The sequence below is a fragment of the Ambystoma mexicanum genome, chromosome 1p (genome assembly GCF_040938575.1).
Source record: "Ambystoma mexicanum isolate Mex_15411 chromosome 1p, UKY_AmexF1_1, whole genome shotgun sequence".
NCBI classification, from domain to species: Eukaryota; Metazoa; Chordata; class Amphibia; order Caudata; family Ambystomatidae; genus Ambystoma; species Ambystoma mexicanum.
This window is the reverse complement of record NC_090921.1, coordinates 273,271,000-273,297,471: the sequence shown is the minus strand read 5'-3', so window position 1 is coordinate 273,297,471 and position 26,472 is coordinate 273,271,000.

Genomic DNA, 26,472 nt, shown 5'->3' with positions numbered 1-26,472 from the left:
AAACAGTTTCTGTCTGGCTACGCTTTGAAAACTTTGCAGGGAAAAATACCATGGCCACAAGGGCCCTTCCAGCACTTGCATGTTGATTATGTTGACATGCAAGAAAGATGTCCCTCCTACAGGTACTTAATCATAGTGGTCTGTCCATTTTCAAGTTGGCTTGAGGCAGGGCCCTCTGCAAAGAATGATGCAAAATCTGCTGCAAAGTTCCTAGTGAGGGAAGTATTCCCAAGATGGGGTGTATGTGAGGAAATAAGGTCAGATAATTGCCAGCACTTTGCCAACAATCTCTTTGAGTAGATAACACGTTTCTTAGTGATCAAACACAAACCTTGCACAGTTTACAGGCTGCAGGTGAATGGAATTGTGGAGTGAATGAATGAACTACTAAAAGAGCACTTGGCTAAGCTAATAACTACTATGTGCTGAAATTGGCTTTTTTGCTTCCCACTTGCACTTTTTGCCCTTTGAAATTAACCTTCTGTGGATAACCACCTGACTCCGTATGAAATTGTAATGGGGAGGAGGATGCATGCACCTGTCCCTCCTTCACATTGAATTTCGGATGCTAACCCTATCTCAGACGTCCTGGCAATTAAATGAAAGACTATTTAATTGAGATGACCAATGTGCTTCACTACATCTTCCGCCAGGGCCAGCAATCTACAAGTGGGACAGCCAACATTGAAGTATGTGGACAAGCCCGCCAAACATTTCCACAAACACAGCCTCTTTATCCATGGGACAAACACTTATTCAAAACACAGTGAGAAAGTGGATGGAGGCTCGGTTGTGTGATCCTTTTGAAGCAGCCTTCTCAACCCCCACAGCAGTGAAAATAAAAGAGCGATGTGCATGGATCCATCACTCAGACGTTCGTCGAGATACCAGCAGAACATCGGGAAGAGGATGAATCACTTGATGGGAAGTATTAGCAAAATCACATTAACATTTTGACTATAATAATGTTTTCGAGAAGACCCAAATATTGATGGAGGATGGACAAGGAAAAAGAAATGGGGTGGGATTAAAGAGAAGAGTGGGGTGAATGTAAAACATGTTGTATTGTTCTGGATCTTTGTTTTCTGTCTCCTTCTTTTCTGGCATTTAGCACATAAGGATAACTTAGGCCCATCAGCTAGTGGTGATAGAGAGACACACATTAGGCAAAGTATAACTAGCCCAAAAGAATTCTACAAAATTGTCGGGGAAGGAGTGGAGCTGGCCTCAGAAAACATGTTATGGGAAAATAAAGAAGGTGGGACATGGAATACCAAAGTTACATGCTATGTGTGCTCACTCATCCCACACCTCACAGGAACGCTGAAGCAATTCTTGTCACAATAGCAGATAAGGGAGGATGTCTTGTACATGGCCTTGTACAGAAACAGGGGTATGTTCCAGGGGCATACAGTAGACGTAAAAGGTATTGATGAGGGGTAGAGGTTTAAGAGGACAACTTCATACAGCTAGAAATCATGGCATAGGCAGAGAAAAGCAAGCACCTGGTTCTGGAATATCTAACCAAGGGGGCACACAAGGGAAAACAGGTGCTCACTGTCCATAAAAGAATATACTGTAAGCACTCCATGGGGTACGATGTGCAATGATGCCACACCAGACCCCTGATGCAAATCCAGGGTTCGGTGCTACACAATGGAAAATTGGAAAGGGGCATGGCACAGTGCCACACAGAAGGACTGATGGGCTTTGAAGAAAGGGTGGTTAAGAAAATAAATGCAGGAATTAAGAACATTTGGAACAGTTATGTACATGCTTTAACATGGATAAACGAAAACCCACGTCCAGGAAATATAAAGTCGCTCACACAGTATTCTTTGTCTTTCACCATTTCTGAAAAGCAGGTGAGTGCTGCTTTTGGAGTGACTCCATTGTAGCCCCAAATTGTGTTTTCTAGTGTTTCCAATACCCTGTGTGCCTTGTAGCTCCCGGCATCCCCTTTGTGGTTTCTCCCGCCTGCACCCCGCCTCCCACCCCGCCCACGGGCCATGATTGGCTTATCCCTCATTGCTTCTGGGGTATAGCGACCGCGTTGCTGCCCCCCTGCTCCCTTTACCATTTGTGAGAAGCAGGTGAGTGCTGCTTTTGGCTTGACTCCATTGTAGCCCCAAATTGTGTTTTTTAGCGTTTCCTAGATCCTGTGTGCCTTGTAGCTCTCCTTCCTGGTTTCTACCCCCTGCATACCACCTCCCACCCTGCCCACGGGCTGTGATTGGTTGTTCCTCCTGGTCTTAATTGACCCTCCCAGGGCAGCCCTCTGCCCGTGCAGACCCTGCGGCGAACAGCGGCTCTAACAGGGCAGCTTTACGAAGTGTCAGCAGGTGTCCGCAGGAGACGCCAGGAGAAGCCAGTAGCTTGCCATCAACCAGCACCAACCACTAAAGTAAGTGTGGCATGGGTGAGCAGTAGAGCAATCACTTTACTCCAGAAAACACTGCCACTCCACACTAACATTAACCTACCTCTGAACTATGAATGCTTGCATATGCCGCACTTAGAAAGACCTGCGAATGTTAGCATGCATCACACCTCGATGTAGTCAGGAGTATTAATCTGCATCTAAGCCGCATTTAGATCCACTTGTGAAATTTGGCCTTCGTGTGACCCAAACACAATTGTTAGTGATAGCAACAGCCTCTTAAGATTGTCTCACATCTAGATAGTGCACTGAAAGTTTACTATGTTGTACTCTGCTGCTTAAGACTGTCACATCTAGAAAGTGCGCTTGAAGATAAATACCTCTTAAGTCTGTGTCACATCTAGATAGTGCACTGAAAGTCTACTGTGTTATATTCTGCCTCTTAAGATTTGTCACATCTATATAGGGCGCTGTCAGTTTACTGTGTTGTACTCTGCCTCTTAAGACTGTCACTTCTAAATAGTGCACTGAAAGTTTACTGTGTTGTACTCTGCCTCTTAAGACTGTGTTACATCTAGATAACGCGCTGAATGTTCATTGTGATGTACCCTGCCTCTTAAGACTGTGGGCCTCATTACACGTAGGGCCTCATTACGACCCAGGCGTTAAGGGTTAACGCCGTCGTTAACCCTTAACGCCTATTCTGATTTTAACGGCTGCTCTTAGCAGCCGATAAAATCCATGGCGCTAACCTGCCATGATGCTAATTACGCCACCGTAATTTACGGTGGCGTAATTAGCGCCTTCCCCACTCCCATTATGCCCTATGGGGCAAAAATGGGAATGGGGAAGGGAAAATGGGAAATGGGGATTTACCGCCCCACTCACCTTGGAATGGGGCGGTAAATCCGCCATCCACCATGGTGTAAACGTAGTTTACACCATGGTGGTAAAGTTGGCGCAATTAGCGCCTGGGTCGTAATGACCCCCATAGTGCGGTAAACCATGGTGCTATTAGCACCATGGTTCATGCCGGTAATTTACCGGTACCGCCTTATTACAGTAACAGAAATAATAATAATAATAATAATAATAATAATATTATTTGCGGTACCGTAATTAGCGCCTTCCTCCATTGCCCTTCCCCATTCCCATTTTTGCCCCATAGGGCTCTATGGGAATGGGGAAGGCGCTAATTACGGTACCGCAAATATTATTATTATTATTATTATTATTATTATTATTATTATTACTGTGCTGTGCTCTGCCTCTTAAGATTGTCACATCTAGAAATTGTGCCAACGAGATATTGCATTGCATTCCACGCTCTTAGCACATCTCAAATCCAGTTAGCGCACTGAACATTTACTGTTGAATTCTACCTAGTAAGACTGTGTCACATCCAGATGGCGACCCCATCTCGCAACTATCCACCTCCCACTCCCGTCCATATTCGTAGAACCCTGCACTCCCTCCCGTCCTCACCCATCCCCCACAGCCCATCACCCGCACACTAGCTCCCTCCTTCTCGAGCCCCACAACCAGTCCTTCCCTGAGCACACACATAGAAATCCCCTTGTCCACCTCACTTCAGCATACTACCACTCGCCCAATCCCCAATCACCACCCTGCATCGAACCTGTAAAGACTGAAGGGGGGTCTGTACTTCTGCTCTAAATATGGCAGAGGAGAGGCACAGAGGACCCCAGCCAAGATTCTCTATTGTGGTGCAATGGACGAGCAATCAAGGCCTACCTTCTCAGGAGTTGATGCAGGCTGGTTCTTAAGTACAGTGTAGTCCCCACAAAGGAATGTCCGCACACTGTATTAGTTAAAATCCAGTCTTTATATAATTAATAATCAAGGTTATGTACACTATCACAATAACTCACTTTGTGCTCAGTGAATCTACAATGGCAAATATATACAGTTCTAAAGTGGTACCACCATTTTTATTTGATCTCTTTAAAGTGCATCAACTGTGCGGTTATATGTCACACAAATCAGTTTGTAAAGGAAACCAACAATAGATATAAGAGGAAAGCAGTTGGTTAGAACAATTGGCAGAATACTGGCCCGATACCTAGACACAGTTCTGTGTGGAGATCCCCCCACCTGGGCAACCTGTAGAATAAAGATATATCACAAGCCCAGTCCATATATTGTTCACAAGAGTCTTTTCAATAGTTCAGCAACCCCAAAGTACCTGGCCTTGAAGCGTTCCTCGTCGGGGAATCGACAGCCCTTCTTGAGTGCCCTCCCTTTAAGGCAGGAGTCACGGGTCGTCGAACATCCGGCGAATAACAGGGTGAACTTCGGTGGTGAAGTGGCAGCTTCTTTCCTAGCGGTGCTCATCGACAGGGAAGCGTAAACATCCTGCAAGGAAGAGGGGTGCGGAGCACCTCAGTGTCGATAGTTCTGGACCGCAAAGAGTTTGAAGAACTGTGGCCCAGCAAGGCCATCAAGTTGTCGGCATCTCTGTGGTCTTTGGGTGGCGGGAAACCCACCGGCGGATGCTCCTCGGCACGTTGACGGCCTGGCCTTCTCTGGCGGGATAAGGCGGGCGGCGGTGCAGACGAGCGCGTCCGTGAATCGAAAGTTCTTAGGCAGCGGGAGCACGGTGGCTCCGGTCATCAACAGTGGCGGACAACAGTCCGGGCGCTTCTCTTTGGGATTCCGCGGCAGTCCCCGTCTCCAGGCCGTAGCCTTTCGTAGGTCTGTCTACCAGGGAGATTTGGCAAAGATCAGCTGGTGCACGATGGTCCCTCGTAGCTCGGGAAGAGGGCGCCTTACTAGGTCCCTCTGGGTCAGTCCTTGGAGACACAGCAGCTTTCAGATTGGTGAAGAAGAGCAACGGCAATTCTTCTCTTCCAGCAGGGCTTCAAGGTCAAGCTTCAGTTTCACTCCAGTTACTCTTCGTAGTTTGGATTTCAGCTTCTGAACACAAATTCTAGCAGTGAGAGGCCCCCAGATATACTAGTTGATCTCCAATTCATTCTGCTGGGTCACACTCAGGCAACCAATCGGTCAGAAGAGCATTCATGCAGGCAGGCAGGCAATCAGGTGCATAGTGCATTCAGGCCATTGACTTCTCTCCAGACACTCGCAACAAGTCATGTGTATTGGGACAAGTACCCAGCCTTTCAACACTCCACACTGCATTCATACCAGTTTCGGGCAGAGTTGTCTCAGTCATTGTGTCAAACACAAGAAACCAGACATCCACAACAAGAAGTGCATATTGCTCACACACTCCATTCACCCAGGTCCCACCCACAGGGTGTACCCACAGCATACAGTCACTGGGAAGGCTCCAGCCAGTCTGGCCTGGACTTCACAACAACACCATGGGCCTCATTACGAGAATGGAGGTAGCCATGGAGCTACTAGCTCCATGGCTGCCTCCGTTCCGGGCTTCATTACCGGGTTCCTGCAATGGGGACTTACCGGGGTTACTCCGACATAGGAGGACCCAGTAATTCCTCCTTGCAGGAACCCAACCCCATTCCCATTTGAGCCCCCATAGGGCTCAATGGGAATGGGGAGGGAGATAATAACGGGCATATTACATCTGGCCCGTTATTACCTCCCTCTTCCCCTCGCGGGACCCGGAAAGCACGCCTGGTTTTACCAGGCGTGCGATCCGGGTCCCGCGATGGAAAGCTTGTAATAGACGCTCCCGGAATGAAGGGGGCCGGTGCTGTACCGGCCCCCTTCATTCCGGGAGCGCCAGCCTTATAATGAGGCCCTACATATGGAACTTCCACCCAACAGCCAGTCAGAGGGAAGGGACAGAGTCAGGGCTTCCCAGGACTTTGGGAAAATAAGGTAACAGGCAATAGAAAGCAAGAGACCACAGGGGCCATCTTGTTTCCTATCAGGAATCAACTGATTCCAATGGCAGGGCCTGGGTATCCCAAAATGGAGGATACTCAGAGCACCTGTCAAATTCAGCATGGAGCTGCCATCATCCCATACCCTGCTCTGTGGGCCACACAGAGATTCCCAAAAACATACACTAGGGGCACAGGGTTATACCCTTACCCATGGGTGCCCTAAGGGTATCCCATGGGTCTGTTCCCCAAACCAAAGGAGAGAGGTGCACCACCAGGAGTCCCACATGAACTCCTGCGTGGAAAGCACAAAAGAATACACAATAAAGTCCCTCCGATGCATTTCCAGCATCATAGTCGCCCCCCCAGACTGAGGTTAGGGTGCGTAGTCTCCCACGAGATAGACACCCTCATCCAGACGGTCAACATACCTTCTGGAAAGGCCATCTGCATTATCGTGACTCTTCCCTGGTCTATGCTCTATGGTGAAGTCTAGCCCTTGCAGGCTAATGGACCACCTGAGCAGTTTCGGGTTCTCACCCTTTATCTGCATAAGCCACTTCAGGGGTTTATGATCTGTTTGGACCTTGAAGGTAGACCTCGTAAGGTAGAGCCTAAAACGCCTAAGGCTCCAAACTATGCTAAAACATTCCTTTTCAACAGTAGCCCACCTAAGTTCTCTACCCTTGGGTTGTGTACTGATGAATATGATTGGATGTTCTCTTCCTTTGTCATCTAACTGGGACAAGCCATCTCTAATTCCGGTGTCGCAGGCGTCAGTTTGAACGATAAAGGGCTTGCTGTAATCAGGCGCACACAACACAGGTGCCCGATACAGACTTTCTTTGAAGCCATCAAAGGCCCTCTGACAGTCTTCAGTCCAATTAACCTTCCTATGGTTCCATAGTCCGCCATGAAATTGTGATAATACCCAGTGAGGACCAAAAAGGCTCTCACCTGGGTTTGAGTAGTGGGAGTCTCCCAGTCATGTACATCCTGTACTTTACTGGGGAGAGCTTGGATTTGACCCCCTCCTACCTCATCACCAAGATAGGTGACTTTCCCCTGAGCTATCTGGCACTTGGTGGCCTTGATAGTGAGGTTAGCCCTTTTCAAGGCCTGCAACACCTTATCCAGATTTGTCAAATACTCTTCCCAGGTGGAACTGTAGACGGCAATGTCGTCTTAGTAGGCCACACAAAAGTCCTCCAGCCCACTGAGCGCATGATTGACCAATCTCTGGAAGGTGGAAGGGGCCTTCTTCAACCCAAAAGACATGACCCTAAACTGGTAAAGTCCCTCAGGTGTTGAGAACGCTGTCTTTTCCTTGGCATAGTCTGTCAGAGCTATTTGCCAATAGCCTGAGGTAAGGTCAAAGGTGCTTACAAATTTGGCAGCACCCATGGTGTCCACGAGGTCATCAGCCCTGGGCAATGGGTGCGCGTCAGTTTTGGTGACGGCATTGACTCCCCTGTAGTCCACACAGAACCTCCAATCCTTGGTATCTGCCTGGGAACTTGCCTTGGGGACAAGGAGCCCTGGACTGGACCAGGGACTGTTTGAGGGTTCAATAACCCTCAGATCCAACATCTTGGCGACCACAGCCTGGATGTGGTTCTTAACTGTATCTGACATACAGTAGCACCTGCTTTTGACAGGCACAATGTCACCAGTGTCAATTTCGTGCCTACACCACGGTGTAAGGCCTGTTGTCAGTGAAAACAGAGGTATACTGCCGGAGCAAAGCCCTGCAGGCCTTCTGCTGCTCTGTCGTTAGATCTCGAGAGAGATGTACTCCCTCCACTGAGCCATCCTGAGAGTTGCTATGCAGCAAATCAGGAAGGGGCTCACTCTCATCCTCTTCTTGCTCTGAAGCTAGCAAGAGATATGAGACTTTGGCTCACCTGTGGAAAGGCTTTAGCCTGTTAACATGGAATACCTGAGGGGCTACCCCAGGGGCTCCCATGTCAACCAGATAATTGATTATAAAAAATACAGGAAACCCCAGGACTCAGCGCCAGTGTAAAAATAGATTGTTTAATGACACAATGGGCCTCATTACGACCCAGGCGGTAAGTTACCGCCTGGGTCGTACCTTTACCACCATGGCGTAAACTATGTTTACGCCATGGTGGTTGGCGGACTAACCGCCCCATTCCGAGGTTGGCGGGGCGGTAAGTCCCCAATCCCCATTTACCCTTCCCCATTCCCATTTTTGCCCCATAGGGCATAATGGGAGTGGGGAAGGCGTTAATTACGCCACCGTAAATTACGGTGGCGTAATTAACAACAAGGTCCCTTAGCGCCATGGATTTTAACACCTGCTAAAAGTCTGAGGCACTCTGCTTAACAAACACTTAGCCCAATTTCTCTTATCAACATCATGAATTGCACAAGCCATTTCAAACGCTTAAATCCACTGGAGGATATCAGAACCTTCCACAAATACACCAACCAAATCTTTCATAAACTTGGTAGCTGGGGACCTGACACTCTCAACGGGTTTAGCTGAAATCTCCACTCTATCTTTCTCTAGCTGGATTCTCTGACTCTTGTCTTTGAGTTCAAGATCCATATTCTTGAGTTCCACTTGCTGTGCCAGCTCCTCTTTCTTAAGCTCAGCTTCTATTTCTAACTTGTGGTATTCAAAGGCCAATTTCATTCTTAATAACTCAAGCGTCATGGAATTGCTGGGGTTCGGAACAGAGGCAACAGGAATGGTGGCATTCCCAGAAACAGATTCAGGTACAACCCCAGGGGTAGAGTCCTCATTGGTTGCATCCCCCCTTCAAGAGTTTCCCCATCAGTCTGGTAGTCCACCAGGGCAGCTATCAGCTCAGCACTAGACTTATCCACAAAGTCTAACTCCCTGGTTTCACAAGCACTCTGGAGAGCCTCTAAGCTCATCCTAGTCAATTTACCATTTGCAATAGACTCCATTGCTTGTAATGCTGTTATCTTGTACACAACTAAACCCCAATTTAACAAAGTGCAGATATTTTGGCACGGTTATACACTGATTCTTAAAACCATCAGCATCCCACCGCTGCCACCAGTGTAAAGACTGGAGGGGGATCTGTACTTCCGCTCTCTATATGGTAGAGGAGAGGCACAGAGGACTACAGCCAAGATTCTCTATTGTGGTAGCAATGGACGAGCAATCAAGGGCTAGCTTCTCAGGAGGTGATGCGGGCTGGTTCTTAAGTACAGTGTAGCCTCCAAGCACCCAAAAAGGAATGTCCGCACACTGTATCAGTTAAAACACAGTCTTTATATGATTAATATTTAAGGTTATGTACACTATCACAATAACTTACTTTGTGCTCAGTGAATCTACAATGGCAAATATATACAGTTTTAAAATGATACCACAATTATTATTTAATCTCTTTAAAGTGCATCAACTGTACGGTTAAATGTCACACAAATGAGTTCGTAAAGGAAACCAACAATAGATATAAGAGGAAAGTAGTTGGTTAGAACAATTGGCAGAATACTGGCCCAGATACCTAGACACAGTTCCGTGTGGAGATCCCCCCCACCTGGGCATATATTGTTCACAAGAGTCTTTCCAATCGTTCAACAACCCCAAATTACCTGGCGTTGTAGCGTTCCTCGTTGGAGTCATGGGTCATCGAACGTCCGGCGAAGAACAGGGTGAACTTCGGCAGTGAAGTGGCAGCTTCTTTCCTAGCGGTGCTCCTCGACGGGGAAGCGTAAATGATCTCCCATTCATTCTGCTGGGTCACACTCAGGCAACCAATCGGGTGCGTAGTGCATTCAGGCCATTCACTTTTCTCCAGACACTCGCAACAAGTTATGTGTATTGGGACAAGTACCCAGCCATTCAACACTCCACACTGCATTCATACTAGTTTCGAGCAGGGCTGTCTCAGTCATTGTGTCAAACACCAGAAACCAGACATTCACAACAAGAAGTGCATATTGGTCACACACTCCATTCACCCAGGTCCCACCCGCAGGGTGTACCCACAACATACAGTCACTGGGAAAGCTCCAGCCAGTCTGGCCTGGACTTCACAACAACACCATATATGGAACTTCCATCCAACAGCCAGTCAGGGGGAATGGCCAGAGTCAGGGCTTCCCAGGACTTTGGGAAAACAAGGTAACAGGGAATAGAAAGCAAGAGGCCATAGGCGCCATCTTTTTTCCTATCAGGAATCAACTGATTCCAATGGCAGGGCCTTGGTACCCCAAAATGGAAGATACTCAGAGCACCTGTCAAATTCAGCATGGAGCTGCCACCAGCCCATACCCCACTCTATGGGCCCCACACAAAGGTCCCCAAAAACATACACTAGGGGCGCAGGGTTGTACCCCTACCCATGGGTGCCATAAGGGTATCCCATGGGTCTGTACACCAAACCAAAGGAGAGCTGCACCGCCTGGAGTCCCACATGAACTCCTGTGCGGAATACATGACAGAACACACAATAAAAAGCAGTAAAGGACAAGGATACGGAGGCCCTGTCCCTCCGATGCATTTCTAGCTTCAAAGAACACTAAAATCAGAGTCGCACTCTGTCACGCCAACCACTTCCCTCCTCGGAAATCCATCCTCCCTGCTCCTTCCCACCCAAATTCATCGCTCCCAACCCTCCCTCTGACTGCTTCAGTGAACTCCCCAATACAACTCAAGATGACACCTCACCCCATATCAAATTCAAAACTCAGAGCCACACTCTGGCGAGCCAACCACCTCCCTCCCATGAAACCCATACAGCCCCTCCTTTCCCACCCAAATTCACCAACCCCCACCCTCCGTCTGAGCGCTATTTAAAACTGCCTAATACCCCTTGCCATGACACCCCGCCCACAATCCAACTCCCAAACCAGAGAAGACCTCACCTCCCCCAACTCCTACCTCCCTCCCAACTGCAATCATCCCACCCCTCCCTCCCCCATACCTCAGAGCCCCTATCCAATCTCATAAATGCACAGCCCTCCACTCACAACCCCCTCCACCCTTTCCCACCCCCCTTAACCTCTCCTCAACACCTGCCAACAACCCCCTTCCACCATATCCCTTCCCCTCTCTAATTACAGCTTTTCACGCCCTTGCAAGAACAGTAGCTGCATCTCCTTTGCCCCCGACCCCCTGCCTCTCTCACACCCCCACTGCACAGAAACTCTTGAAATGTAGAAAACGATCCTGGTCCGCCTCCATGACCACTCCTCACCACTTCTACCCAGCCTCCCAATCTCTCCCTCACCTTCCCCGCTACACTCACCCTTACCCTCGCCCTGTTTACACCCCCTCTCTCTTGACTTCTCACCCTGCACACCGGACCCCCCCATTCCTTCGAAACTCACCCGAGACGCTCACCCCGGATGTCACCTTGACCATCGTCTATCCGCCCACTCGCTCATGCCCCCTAATATCTACCCACACCCCCTCATATCCTCCTGCGCCCGTCTACTCTTCCAAGCCCCCACAGACTTGCCTCCAACCTCCACCCCACCCATCCCTTCTCCTCCAACCACCCCTCATGCACCTCCCACTCACATCCAAACCACCGCCATGACCACACCCCACTCTGAAGTCAAGTGCATCCTCTTTAAGGAATAGGACAAAATGACTGAGGGCAAAAAGTCCAACCCCCAAAAGTCTGATCCCCATTTTTCCACAGATATATACGTGGGGGGGTAAAGTTAATAAAGATATATAGGTGTAAGGAGGGGGGACTATGTGGGTCCCCCCCGCCCACATATATATGTGCAGAAAAATGTTTTTGTATTCGGTCATTTCACGCAGATCCCCTCTTTGACGCCCGCTCTGTAGCGATAAACAGACACAGTATCTTCAACCTCCTTTCCTCTGACAATCCTGACCGAGTCTTTGTCACTGAAACCTGGTTCACGGACAACTTTGCCCCTGTTGCACATGAAGCATTCCCCCCTGGCTACTCCCTCATCCCACTCAACAGAACCTCAAGAGGAGGCGGCGTGGCAGTCCTCTCCAAATCCCACATCTCTGTCTCACTCATAGATTCTCAGTCATGCATTCTATCATGCAAATCCCTCCTTGTTAAACTCTCACTACCTCCGACATTCTCCCACAGCTTCCTAATGATTTACAGACCCCCTGGTTACGACAAACATTTCACAACCAACCTCTGTGACTCTGTAGCCACCATTCAAGTAAATCACCCCTCCCTGACTCTCCTAGGAGACTTCAACATCTGGTTGGACATCCCCACCAACCGATGCGCTCAGCCTCTCCCTTGACATGAACAGTCCAACTCATTCTAAAGGGCACACCCTTGATGCAATCCTCAGCTCCCATGACCTGATACATCTAGGCCCCCCCTTACCACCAGGGGTGGACTGGGGACCAAAAGAGGCCCTGTAAATAAAGTTCAAAGTGGCCCCATATGACACATTTTCAGCCATGGTGCTAATAGCACCATGGCTGCCTCCAAACTCGGAATGAGGCCATTGTAATTTATTCCAAGGAGGAGCAGTAAACTTTAGAATATTAAAGGATTGATTCATAAACAAACAGACTGACAAAATACATTAATATGTTCATACACCTGTGTGGACAAAAATATACCAACGAGGAGCTGATGATTGAAAGAACTCATTCAGTACAAAAAGCTAATTATATCCAAAGCAGTTTTGCTTGTCGGAATATGCATTTAACAAATATGCACATACATTTTGTAATTCAAAACTGTAGAACAAACTGAAATTGTTGAAGAGGCACCAAACAGTATCCTATCAAAAAGTATAACTCACTGTCCCTGGCTAATTGATAGCAAATTACGTCACACCATCATGTTGCGCCAGCAGACTGAGGAAATGTCTTATAACTTCAAGAGATGAAAATGTCATTGGCAGAAAAAATCGACCTGGTGATAAATACCAGGATGAGGCTGATACAAAGAAAAAGCCAATGTCGAGACTGGACTATGCCAACTCCCTTCACCTTGGAGCCCCAGCTTACCACTTTAATAAACTCCAAAGAGCGCAAAAGCCTGCTGCTAAAATGCTACTAGCCCTGGGTCCAAGAGACCACACCTCACCAGCTCTCAGAAACCTCCACTGGCTCCCAGTTGGACGAAGAGCCACCTTCAAGACCCTGTGCATCACTCATTGTGCAGTGCACAAGACCAGCCTTCTATACCTGCAAGATAAGCTAATACCCTACCTCCCACCCCTCACCTTAAGATCAAGCTCTGCCCTCCTTTTAGTGATCCCAACCACCAACAACGTCAGGATCGGAGGATCCTCTTTCTTAGAATTGGCACCGACCCTGTGGAACTCGCTTCCACCGCACATCCGACACACTCAAGACTATATGACGTTCCGCAAATTACTAAAAACATGGCTCTTTTCATAACACCAACGACAACCCAAAGATATGTCTGAACTCCCAAAGACCCAGTGACCAAATACACAATGAGACTCTCTACCATGTGTTCAATGACCTCTGATACAAGCCCGCAGGTTAGGAAGGATTGATGGAATGGATGAAGGGAATGGATCAAGGAAATAGATGGATGGAATGATGGAGAGAATAGATCAACAAAATGGATGGATGTAATGGAATAAATGTTGTGGATGGATGGAATGGAATAAATGTTGTGGATAAATGTGGATAAATGTGGATAAATGTATGGAGTGAGGACAGAGTGAATGGATGGAGAGGATGGAACGAATAGAACAGAAAGACGCATGTGAAATGAAGGATTGAATGTATGGCACGGATGCATGTGGAATGAATGGAAGGTATGTACATAGAGTGGATAGAATGGATGAACTAGAGAGAATAGATTAAATCAATAGAACTGATGGATGGAGTTGATAGGTGAATGGAGTGGATGGATGGATGGGATTGATAGAATTAATGCTGGATAGAATGGATAGACGCAATAGATAAAAAGACGGATGGATATAAGGGATTGATGACATGGATGGAGTTGATGGATGCATGTAGGGCAAGTAGCTGGAACGGATGGCGTGGATGCATGATCTAGTGAGAATAGACAAAATCAATAGAACTGATGGATGAAGTTGATGGGTGGCTGGAGTGGATGGATGAACGGAATCAATGGAATGTATGCTGGTGAGAATGATTGGAAGCAATAGATAAAAAGACAGATGGATAGAAGGGATAGATGACATGGATGGATGGAGTGGATGGAGTGGATGGATGCATGTGGAGCAAGTGGAAGAAATGGATGGTTTAGATGGCATGGATGCATTGCGGAATGCCTGGAAGATATGTACAGAGGATGGAGTGGGCGGAGCGGATGGAATGAGTGGAGTAGATGTAATGGACCGAGTGGATGAACTGGTTGGAGTGGATGGAGTGGATGGAGTGGATGGAGTGCATAGAATGGTTGATGAAGTGGATAGAGTGTATGGAGTGGATAGTGTGTAGGGAGTGGATGGAGCGTATGGAGCATATGGAGCGGATAGAGCATATGGAGCGGATGGAGCGATCGGAGCGGATGGTGTGGATAGAGTGGATGTGATGGATGAAATAGTGTGGATAGAGTGGATGAAATGTAAGGAATAGTGTGGATAGAGTGGAGGAAATGTATGAAATAGATAGTATGGATAGAGTGGATGAAATGGAGGAAATGGATAGTGTGGATGGAGTGGATAAAATGGATAAAGTAGATGGAATGGATGAACCAGACAGTGTGGATGGAGTGGATGAAATGGATGAAAGGGTTAGAGTGGATGGAATGGATGAAAGGGTTAGAGTAGATAGAGTGGATGCTATGGATGAAATGGATGAAAGAGTTAGAGTGGAAGGAATGGATAGAGTGGGTGGAATAGATAGAATGGATGGAATGGATAGAGTGGATGGAATAGATGGAATAGATGGAATTAATGGAATGGATGGAATCGATAGAATGGATGGAATGGTTGGAATGGATCAAAAAGTTAGAGTGGATAGAATGGATGAAATGGATAGAGTGGTTAGAATGGATGATATGGATAGAGTGGTTGGAATGGATGAAATGGATGGAGTGGCTGGAATGGATGGAGTGGTTGGAATGGATGGAGTTGGTTGGAATGGATGGAGTTGGTTGGAATGGATGGAGTTGGTTGGAATGGATGGAGTGGTTGGAATGGATGGAGTTGGTTGGAATGGATGGAGTTGGTTGGAATGGATGGAGTGGTTGGAATGAGTGGAGCGGTTGGAATGGATGGAGCGGTTGGAATGGGCGGAGCGGTTGGAATGAGCGGAGCGGTTGGAATGAGCGGAGCGGTTGGAATGGATGGAGCGGTTGGAATGGATGGAGCAGTTGGAATGGATGAAATAGATGAAATGGTGAAATAGATAGTGTGGATGAAATGGATAGAATATATGAATGGATGAAAGGGTTAGAGTGGATTGAATGGACGGAATGGATAGAGTGGATGGAATGGATGAAATAGATAGAGGGGATGAAATAAATAAGAGTGGATGGAATGGATGGAACAGATGGAATGGATGAATGAATGGAATGGATGAAATGGATGGAACGGATGAAACGGATAGAGTGGATGGAATGGATAGTATGGATGTAATGGATGGAGTAGTTGGAATGGGTAGAATGGATGGAGTAGATGGAATGGATTAAATGGATGAAATGCATGAAATGGATAAAATGGATATTGTGGATAGAATGGATAGTGTGGATAGAGTGGATGAAATGGATAGTGTGGATAGTGTGGATAGAGTGGATGAAATGGATAGAGTGGATGGAATGGATGAAATGGATAGAGTGGATGAATAATTCAATAGGGTGGGTGAAATGGAGGAAATTGACAAAATGGATAGTGTGATAGTGGATGAAATGGATAAAGTGGATGAAATGGAAGAAATGGATAGAGTGGATTAAATGGATAGAGTGGATGGAATGGATAGAGTTGATGTAATGGATAGCTTGGATGGAATGGATAGCATGGATGGAATGGATGGAATAGATAGAGTGGATGGAGTGCATGGATCACTGTGTACCCTGCCCTCCTGTTCCCCATGTTGTGGCTATATATCCGTACCCCCCCCCCATCACTGTACTCTCTACTTTACACCATCACTCAACTAGAACACAGCTATACCCCTGATTAATTCAGCCTAGCTGTTCACATACGAATATGACCCCATGAACACCTCATCACCCTAATAAAACGCACTAGCCGAGCACATTCTGGCCTAGTTGCTCACATATGCATCCCTCAGGCCCAACACAGCCAGAACCCAGTCTAGGTGTCCACCCACCAGACTGCACACATACAACTGATATCTCCAGCACCACACCTACCGCTAGGATGCAGCTACCACTGAGCAATTACATCAACTGCACACATATTCGGTGCACCCATGCACTCTACGACACTATCTCTCTCTACTGAACAGAACTACGGTTCCCGAGGGCGTTCAACCTACCAGCGCTTTGAGGTCATACCAATGATATATAGACCACTATATAAATGCCAAGTAACATAACATAATATAACAGAGCAAATGGAAAAATAATGCTGGGAATGAATACCGGTTGCAGGAGGACGATGGACATTGCATTGTTGCAAAAGGGGACTACAGCTGCGATGAATACCTGGAGGGTGTGTGGAACAAGAGCACATGCCCAGCTACCACCAGACTGGAATGGGGGTGTGCGCGCTGGTACCCCTCCATAATACTACCTTAGATGTGCCCCGCACAGACTTGATACCACTCAATCAGTTGTTTGCATATACAAAGAAAGCGCCAGCAGAAATTCCAACAAACACAAGGTAACAAGGAAGAAAAGGTCCATCAGCAACTACATCTCAGCAGAATCCACCAAGAGTCTAGAGAACATTCCACCCCATTTGAAATTGTTCAGCTCAGCATCTGTCTTCTTTACTTCTTTCCTATTTCCTGGGGTACAAGCTGCAGCCAATGCAAAATGGTTGCAGATCACGCCCTGTGAACTTCTTCAACTGGCAAATGCAACCTAAAAGCGACTCAGCATGGTGCGTGAAGAACTACAGGCTCTACGATTAATGACCCTCCAAAATCGGCACATTTTGGATCTCATGATGGTGATGAAGGCGGGGGGTGCCATAACATAGGGAGCTTGTGCTGTACTACAATTCCCACTAATGATGCTGCAATTAGAAGGAAATATGAACAATACACGAGAGAATGGCAAAAGAAATGCAAGACATTTCACCATCAGCCTGGCTGGATTCATTGTTCACCTGGGCACCCATCTAGCTTATAGCAGCATTTAAGATAACTGTCCCTGTGCTCATCACAATCCTCATCGTCACCTGCATCGGTCGTCTGATCATCCTGTGGTGTAAATGCCATGAGGACAAGAAGGGTTACATAATGGCATTACAAGAAATTAAGGTCGAGGAGGTATTAGGTGAGAAATACCCAAGTATTAATGAAAGAGAGAATGAAGTAGAAATAATTTTCACAGCACCCCCACCAGACTTGGAAAATTATGAAGCATTATGGGGAGAGTGTTCACCTGATGGATCAAAGATGCAGATTTTTGGGGAAGATTTGGAGTGGCATGAGGAGGAAGGGGACATGACCAGGGTAACAATGTTGCAGGTGCACAGGGAAATGGGATGAGAGCGACAGAAATATAGATTGAAAGATCAATCAAAGGGAGGAATGGTTTAAAGGTGCTAATTGAGCACCAGACAGGGGGACACACCTACCAACTGCGGTAGTAAAGAAGGGGGACAGTGGGAGCAGCTACATGGGAAATGGCCCAGGTATCCTAAGCCACAGATGCCCTGTACAAAGGGCTTCACTGGGAACATTGGGAGCTAATGATGCATTTGATGTACACACAGTCTAAGACACTTCCCCATGATTCGCTAAAGATGGGGAAGGGTAAAAATAGCGCCATCATAAACATGTATAGTGTGAAATCCCTTCGGGCGGGCTTGACTTGGGAAACCTCGATCTGAAACACGTGACCAATACGACAGGGATTTACAAAAGGGGGGTGGGGCTCAAGCCGCTCATTACAAGAAAGCCAACATAACTAAAATTGGCTGTGGGAGAGGAACACTGGACGGAGTAGCATTCCTGTGAGAACCAATCAAATGGTAAGTTCCTGAGCTCTGGGGAGGTTGGCAGACTTAAAGTATCTACTACAGAATTTGTGCCGGTTATTATCCAATGTATCGTTTCAATGTCCCCTTTCCCACCAGCTGTAGGGTGTCTTGTGTTCTGTTCTCAATGGTTCTGACCAAAGGCAGTGTTTTAAAGTTCTGGCGGTCAGCACAAATGCTACTTCAGTAATAACAAGTTGTTCCAGGGTGGGTGTGAATAAATGTGGTACCACATGGGAAGGCATTATAAAGGGAAACTGTTAACCTGTTTGTTTCAATTAAGCTTCACTAATCAACGTAAACATCAAGGAGGTGAGGTCTACGAACCAATGGTATCCCTGGGAAACATAGAAAAAGTGAATTCTCTAACTTGCAAGTGTTTTGAGGGACTTCTGACCATGTATTTCTTGGTATAAAACTACTGTTCGTATTCCATTCAGATGTCAGACTTTTGATCAGAGCCTATCCACTGTTGTTTGATTTGTACTCACTCAGCTGTAATAAACGCGGTGTTTGCTCTACTTTTTGAATACATGGTTTTTATTATGCTCTAATTGATGGACCCCTGACTACATATGTCTGAAAACTCAAGTATTGAGGCGAGGAAGAACAAGTACTACCTAGGGGAGACCTACTTGACAAGTACTCGGATGAGGAGTAGGTGCAGAGCAAGAAGAGTAATGGGGAGAACTCAAATGAACATTCTAGTTTTCTATGTCAATTTACAATAAAGATGAAAGAAGGACTTACCATTTTGTCAAGGGGTCTGTCAATCCCTCCCTGGAGGAACCATGCACACAGGAGTCGTCTGGCGTGGAGAACAGAAGAGGCTGCTGACCGAGACGCTAGCAGGCAGGTAATAACTTACCCACCCGGTCCGCTCTGGTCGTACCAACCGGAAAGAAGGAGAAGCAGAAGTCCAGACACATGATGCAGTGGGACTGCGCGGTTAAGTGAAGAAGCGTATTCTGCAAGGGACCATCACTGCGGAGCCACCGCAGCACCACAAAGAACGTGGGAAGCCACGAAAAACCCAAAGCAGAAAGCAGAGGAGCCAACAACCAACCAGAGCATGCTGGCAACAACCTTAAAGATACAGGGGTTACCGGAACAGTTGGTGGGGGCACAGCGGAGTCGCAGAAGACTATTACCCCAGAGAGCAGGGGTGAGAAGGAAGCCCTTGTGGGAGAAAGAAGAAAATGTTATAAGTGCCAAAAGCAATAGCGAATCTCGGGTCTGGGACCGGCACCCACAAAAGAAGATCCCTACCAATCATATTCTTTGTGGCAGTACCTGGTAGGGAAGTAAACTAGATCTGCCAAATCAAAGCAGTAGAGAAACTCGGGTCTGGGACCCACATCCACAAAAGAAGATCCATACAAGTCATCATCTTCATGGCAGTATCTGGCAGGGCAGTGAACCAGGTCTGCAAATCAAAGCACTAGAGAAATACGGGTTTGGGACCCGCACCCACAAGAGAAGATAGTTATAAACCATCTACCTTGTGGCAGTACTGGTCATGATAGTGAACCAAGTCTGGAGATGGAGAAGCCTGGGTCTATGACCCTCAAACCGAAAGACTGGAAGTGCTGAACTGTAATACCAAAGTAAAAGAGAGGCCTGGAGAAGCGAGTCAATCCCCCTGGTATTGCTGAACTGTGATATCAAAGTGAAGGAGAGACAAGGGGAAGGAAGTAATTCTCTGTGGTGACATTGAACAGTGCAACCGAGTGGTAACCAAGACCAGACGAAGGGAGTAATTCCCCCTGGATGCATTATTGAACTCTGAAAACCAAGATACCAGGGAAGGAAGTCTTTCCCTTGGTTGTGTTGAACTGTGAGACCATTCTGGAACAGTTTATTTTGTAATAAAAGTATAGGAACAGTCAAACTTAATTAAAATAAAGTCGAGGAGCAATGCTCCAAACCGCTCCCGCCCACTTCGACCACTAGCGCCATGTAATCTATACATGTCCGAAGGGTTCAGTCTTTCTTTGGTACAAAAAACAGTCGTGACGCAGCAGGTGACTTGGAGTGCCTGATAAAACCCAGCGCTAGGTTTTCCTCCAACTATTGCTTCTGATGTTCCTTTCCTTCTCTGTGCATAGATTCTACTACAAGGAATAACCGCTCCAGGTACCAGCTCAATTTTAAAATCAAAATGTCCAAAGGGGGGGAAGCTTCCCCGCTTCTTTCTTGTCAAACGCACCCCAAAATTCACTGTAACAAGATGGTAATTCTCCAACTACTGCTCAGACACTGTGTTGGTCTTCGCTCCATGAGCCAAGGCCCCTGCAATTTCCCTCTGTTGATGAATCATGGATTCAGATTTTCCACCCTGTAAACAGCTGTCCTGGTTGAACATGGGTCCAAACTCCACTGACCTCCTTCCCCAATCTATTTGAGGATTGTGCATAGTTAACCAAGGCATGCCAAAAATCGCCCTCAATTGTGGTGCATCAATTAATTCAAAGACTATTTCCTCCCAATGCTTGCCTTGATCTCCATTATCAGGGATATTGTCTCATGAATAATTGGGCCTGATGAAAACTAAGTTCTGTCTACTGCCCATAGCTGTTACACCTAAATTTAAAAAGGTGAAATGTAAGGAGGAGATAAGAGTAGAGAAGAGAGACAAGGAGAACATTAATAGATGGTAAAGATTAGAAAATGTTGGAATAACGGAAGAACAGGAAAGGAGAATGAGAACCCACAATGGGAAAAGGAGGTGAGGAAGGAGAGAGGAGATAATAGAACAGACACATCAGGAGAAAGGCAGGGGGAGTGGGCAGGATGAAGAAGCTCACAGTTCGAGAGAGAAAGAAGTAGATAAGGGAAGAAGGTTGTGAAAACTATGCTGGAGATGTAGAGCCAGTTAAAGACAAACAGGACAACAGGAATGACCTTGTGGCAAGATGTCGAGGAAGTCAGTCAACAGGACTGACAGGAAGAGACAAGCCCTAGAGACAATCCCCCAGGAACAAGTGGGCTTTGTTTCTCAAGATATTAAATAAGATGGGTTTCGGAAACAGGCTGAAGTCCCTGAAACATGGAAGTGCAGAAATACCATACCAAGCACTTAGAGACTCTCCTTGGCCACCCCACTTTCTGATGGTCATGCTATGGCAAGGTCTTGAATGCCAAATTGAGTGCTTACAACATCTGAATGGCATCATCCACACCAACCATGAGAAACCCATCTGCGATAAAGGGATATACATATCAGGATTTTGCTATGAGACTGACTGAAGCCTGGGAGAGGCCCAGGAAAAGAAAATGTTTTATAACCAAAGACTTTGTATAGAAACCAACAAAAGAGCAGAGCATGGAATATTCTTCCACAAGGGTGACCTCCCCTCCACTGAATGTAGGCAGGTGGGGAGACCTTACGATGAAATTAATACTGCTCTGCATTAGTACAGGGATGAGCGGTGGCTAAACTGCCTACTCAGACTGACGCTATGAATAAACCAGCAGTGATCCCAATCATAAAAGTGAAACAGGCACAGGCAGCTCAACAGTTATACCTCCTTTGCTTCTTTTGGTAGTGTAGGCCGAGGGCAGGCTTCATCTTCTGGAGGGTTGTGAGCAGATAACAGTAGCAACTCTAACAGATTTAGTATAATGGTTCCAGAATAAAAGAATGTCCAATCAAGGTTCTTTAAAAATATAGCAACTTTAATAAACGAATCAATGCAATAAATAACTAAAAATTCGACAAACCCACCCCTGTAAAAGAAACACAGAGAATGCAGAGCTTGGTGTGAAAGGGAACTCTGGGTTGATCAGCAGTGGTGTTCAGGTAAGAGTCTTGGCAACAAAGTTCATAGTTCATGGTAATGCCTTTGTAGAAAATAGGTAAAGAATAGGCACTTAAAAGTCACTATGGTCATAACAAATGGACTGAGGAACAGGTCCTCCTGACAGTTACAGTTCCTTTCTTCTCTTTGTGGGCTCTCAAACTCCTCTGCTATACACAGCTTTCACTACCTCCCTATACAATCTCAAATCCTATTCCAGATCCTGTGCCTTGTATTTAAATGTGTGCATGGCTTGGCCACAAGTTATGTTCCCAGAATGTAGTCAGTTGTACCAACTTCATGATTCCTCCGATCCTCAATCTCCGATCTACTTACTGTACCGACAAGTTGATTCTTCACCAGAGGCGACAGACGATTTGCAATGCTTTGCCCAAAGTTTTGGAACCACCTCCCCTTCTCTCTTAGCTGGTTGGTTTCCCTAGCTTCCGTTCGGAAACATCTAAAACCCTTTCTTTTCTCCGGACTCAAACCCCTCGGCAGTATCACCAGTATAAGATGCATCTCAACATTCACATGAGAATGTATTATTCAATCCACCTGTACCCAAATGCAGTAGACTCTGCCTGGTATATCCCTAGGTTATGTGGGTTACAAATAAACTAAGCAGTTTAGCGTGAGGCTTCCAATGAGTGTCATAAGGTAGGGATTTAGCATCAGGGCGGTGAGCTGGTTGCCATGTCCAACACACGGTGTGGGATAAGTAGCAATGGCACATGGCACAAAGACGCTTGGGAGAGGCAGGCGATATCCTGGTCTGTGTATCTCACAAGTGGTATAATGCAGTAATGAGGGCCCAGAGATGGTCTCCAGGGACAACGCAAGACCTTAGTTCTGCCCTTCCACTCTTGCAAGTTGGCTGACACCTACATGGGATCCTTCAAGTCTAGCGATCAGGGACCTGGTTTTAGTGCACAGTCAGCAGGAAGGCCTTGGTCCAACAGCAGTGTTACCCCCGCAGTTCTATGGGGATGGTTTGGGGGCAGAGCTATCCTCTGACCTGGACGCTTCTGTCTTCACTTCAATGGCAGTCAACTTTTGAATATACCGTATTCCCAAAAGAGATCCATATGAATCCCTATTTCCCTCCTCATTCAGAGTTCAAATATGAATCAAAGAAATATAGGGTGCCACTCTCCTTTTAAAGGTGAAATGTCAGAGGGTATTGGTTAAAAGCAAGCTTGCTGTAAGGGGTTCAACCGATGTTGTTTTAGCAAGTGTCCTTTGCAAAATTACATGACACCCAGAGTAATTTGAGGAAATGGAGGCGACAGGAAGGGGAACAGAGCTCTGACAGAAACCATGATAGTGGGACCCGTCACACAGCCCACCTCTCCCCTTTGGCTATGCTAACTCCGCTCCTTCCACCTCTGCAGACTTTAAAGGGTTGTAGGTGATTCCATCTGGTTTTATTTCATTGCAGGAGAATTTTTCACCTTTCCCTTTTCTTTTAGGACATTTTGCAGCACCCCAGAATCCCCTACCTTTTTTATTACCCTAGCCCACCTCACTCCACATACTTTTGCGGAAGATCTTGATGATGGAAACTCCATTGATGGAACCTCCCTGACCCCTTCAAAGGGACTCCTAGTGTGAGGGTGGCTTTGGTATGTCAGTGTTGTTCTTTTGGGACCTCCTGTAAGAGAGGCAGCATCCTGGCTATTGTTTCACTTAGCAGCTGTAAAGACAGTTAGGCCAGACACCAATAAACATCAGTCCTGTGTGAAAGGGTCTGGGAATGGACCATGTCAGGAGGGAGCAGTGACCTCTCCCAACCTGGGGCAAGGGACGAATCAGGTTGGAGGGGAAAGCCAGCCATTTACCAGATGTAGGGATTAGGAGTTGGACAAGGGAGTGGGATACTAGGTGGTTCGGGGGTGGGGGGGCGAGTATGTGAAAGCCCCTCATGCGCCTTCTTTGGATAGTCCAGTTCCACCTTCTATCACACAATGCCTCACAGTCTGTTTTCCAGCCTGAGTTCTCTCTTTTGTATTCAAGCTATTCCAGAATCAGAATTCCCAGTGACTAAGCACGAAGGGCGTGTACAGAAGGATGTAGAGACTGTGCACAACACAAGCTACACAAAAATACCTGGAAACAATTCTAACTTCATAAGAACAACTTACTGCAATCCAGACAATCCAAAATATCAGACCTGCAGCACAGCACAGAAGCAGCAGACTGACTTGAGCAGGAAAAGGGGGAGAGAATAGCTGTAAATTGGCCTACACTGTCAGGTGTGCATTGAAACCAAAGGAAAGAGCGGGGTGTTATAGAACAAGGAGGAGAACAGTATACAAAGGAAAGGAATGAATGTGAGAGTGTGGGTCAGGTCGGATGGAGTGGAGGCCAACCAAAAGACCAAGCAGAGGAAGGGTGAGGAGAATATTGCTGAGGAGTTGGTGGCGGAGTAGGTGCAGATTGCAGGTGAGATATAAAAGAGAGTGATCCCATTTGTGAGATTGACACTGTGAATGTTAGAGAGAGAGGGGAGGGGCAGGAGAGAAGCGGGAGATGGGTGAGGAAAGAAAAGATGGTGAGGAGCAGTGAAGGGTAAGAAGAGAGGGGCGAGGAGAGAAGAGAGTGGTGGGTCGAGCAGTGAGAGGTGGGGAGAGGAGAGAGGGACAGGGCGAGTGGAGATAGTGTGTAAACATCAGAGGGATAGAAGGAAAGTGTGAGACAGCAGGGAAGATGACCGGACGCTGGCCAGTGCATGTCCTGGGAGGGGCCCCCCTCGGATTTAAAAAAGAAAAAAAAATGTAAAAAAAAATGATATTGTTTCTTTTTGAAGTCACACTGGGCCTCATTAGGACCCTGGCGGAGAGGGTTTTACGCCAGCGTAGTGCATGGCGTACCTCTCCGCCATACTACGAGTTCCCGTAGCGCCATGGCGGCCTTTTCCGCCTGGTTTTACCAGGCGGAGAAAACCATGGCGCTACGGGACCTCGTTGTTAATTACGCCACCGTATTTTACGGTGGCGTAATTAACTCCTTCCCCACTCCCATTATACCCTATGGGGCAAAAATGGGAATGGGGAAGGGCAGAATGGGGATTGGGGATTTACCGCCCCGCCAAGGTCGGAATGGGGCGGTAAATCCGCCAACCCCCATGGCGCTATCGGCGGCTTTCCGCCATGCTTCGCGGTGCATTTAGCACCGCGAAATCCGCCTGGGTCCTAATGAGGCCCACTGTGTTCATAAAGAAATGTTTTCACTTACTGTTTCTTTTGGAAGTCTGAGGGCTGCCCCCACCCCATGGCATGGAATCCTCTAGGCTAGTGGCCTCCAAACCATGGGGTGGGGGATACGCTTTGTCACTCTGCCTTCATAAAGAAATTATTTACCTTACAGTTCGGTCCTTTAACAGAAATAATTTCTTTATAAAGGCAGAGTAACATCAAAAAGAAACAATTTTTTTTAAAGTAATAGCGCTCCCCTTCACCCTATGACATGGAGGCCTCAAGATCCTCTGCAGATGACAGAAAAAAGCGTTGCTGGCTACTGCAGGAAGCTGAAGGCCTCGTTCCCCGGACCAATGGATTAAAGGTAAGAAAATGTAGTTTCTTTAAATGTGTGTGTGCGCATGTCAGTGTGTGTGTATACATATACATATAAATATATAATGTAATGTGCATGAATGAGTGGGTGCATGATGTATGGGTGGCTGCCTGGGTGTGCCTGTGTGAGTGTATGGTGAAATGGTGCACACTTAAACGTATGGGTGGATGGGTGTGCGAGTGTATTGTGAAGGGGGCACACTTAAATGTATAGGTGGCTGGCTATATGTGCGAGTGTATGGTGAAAGTATGGACACTTAAATGCATGGGTGGCTGCCTGGGTGTACCTGTGTGAGTGTATGGTGAAATGGTGCACACTTAAACGTATGGGTGGATGGGTGTGCGAGTGTATTGTGAAGGGGGCACACTTAAATGTATAGGTGGCTGCCTGGGTGTGTGTGCCTGTATGGTGAAAGTATGGACACTTAAATATATGGGTGGCTGCCTGGGTGTGCCTGTGTGAGTGTATGGTGAAATGGTGCACACTTAAACGTATGGGTGGATGGGTGTGCGAGTTTATTGTGAAGGGGGCACACTTAAATGTATAGGTGGCTGCCTGGGTGTGTGTGCCTGTATGGTGAAAGTATGGACACTTAAATATATGGGTGGCTGCCTGGGTGTACCTGTATGTGAAACGGCACACACTTAAATGTATGGGTTTCAGGGTGTGCGTGTGCTTGTATGGTGAATGGTGTGGGTGCTTATCTTCAGGGGTGCAAAGAAACTTACATTTCGGGGGCTAACCCTTCAAATGTTGGGAGAGGCAATAACTTCACTGATACTGAGGGAGGGTG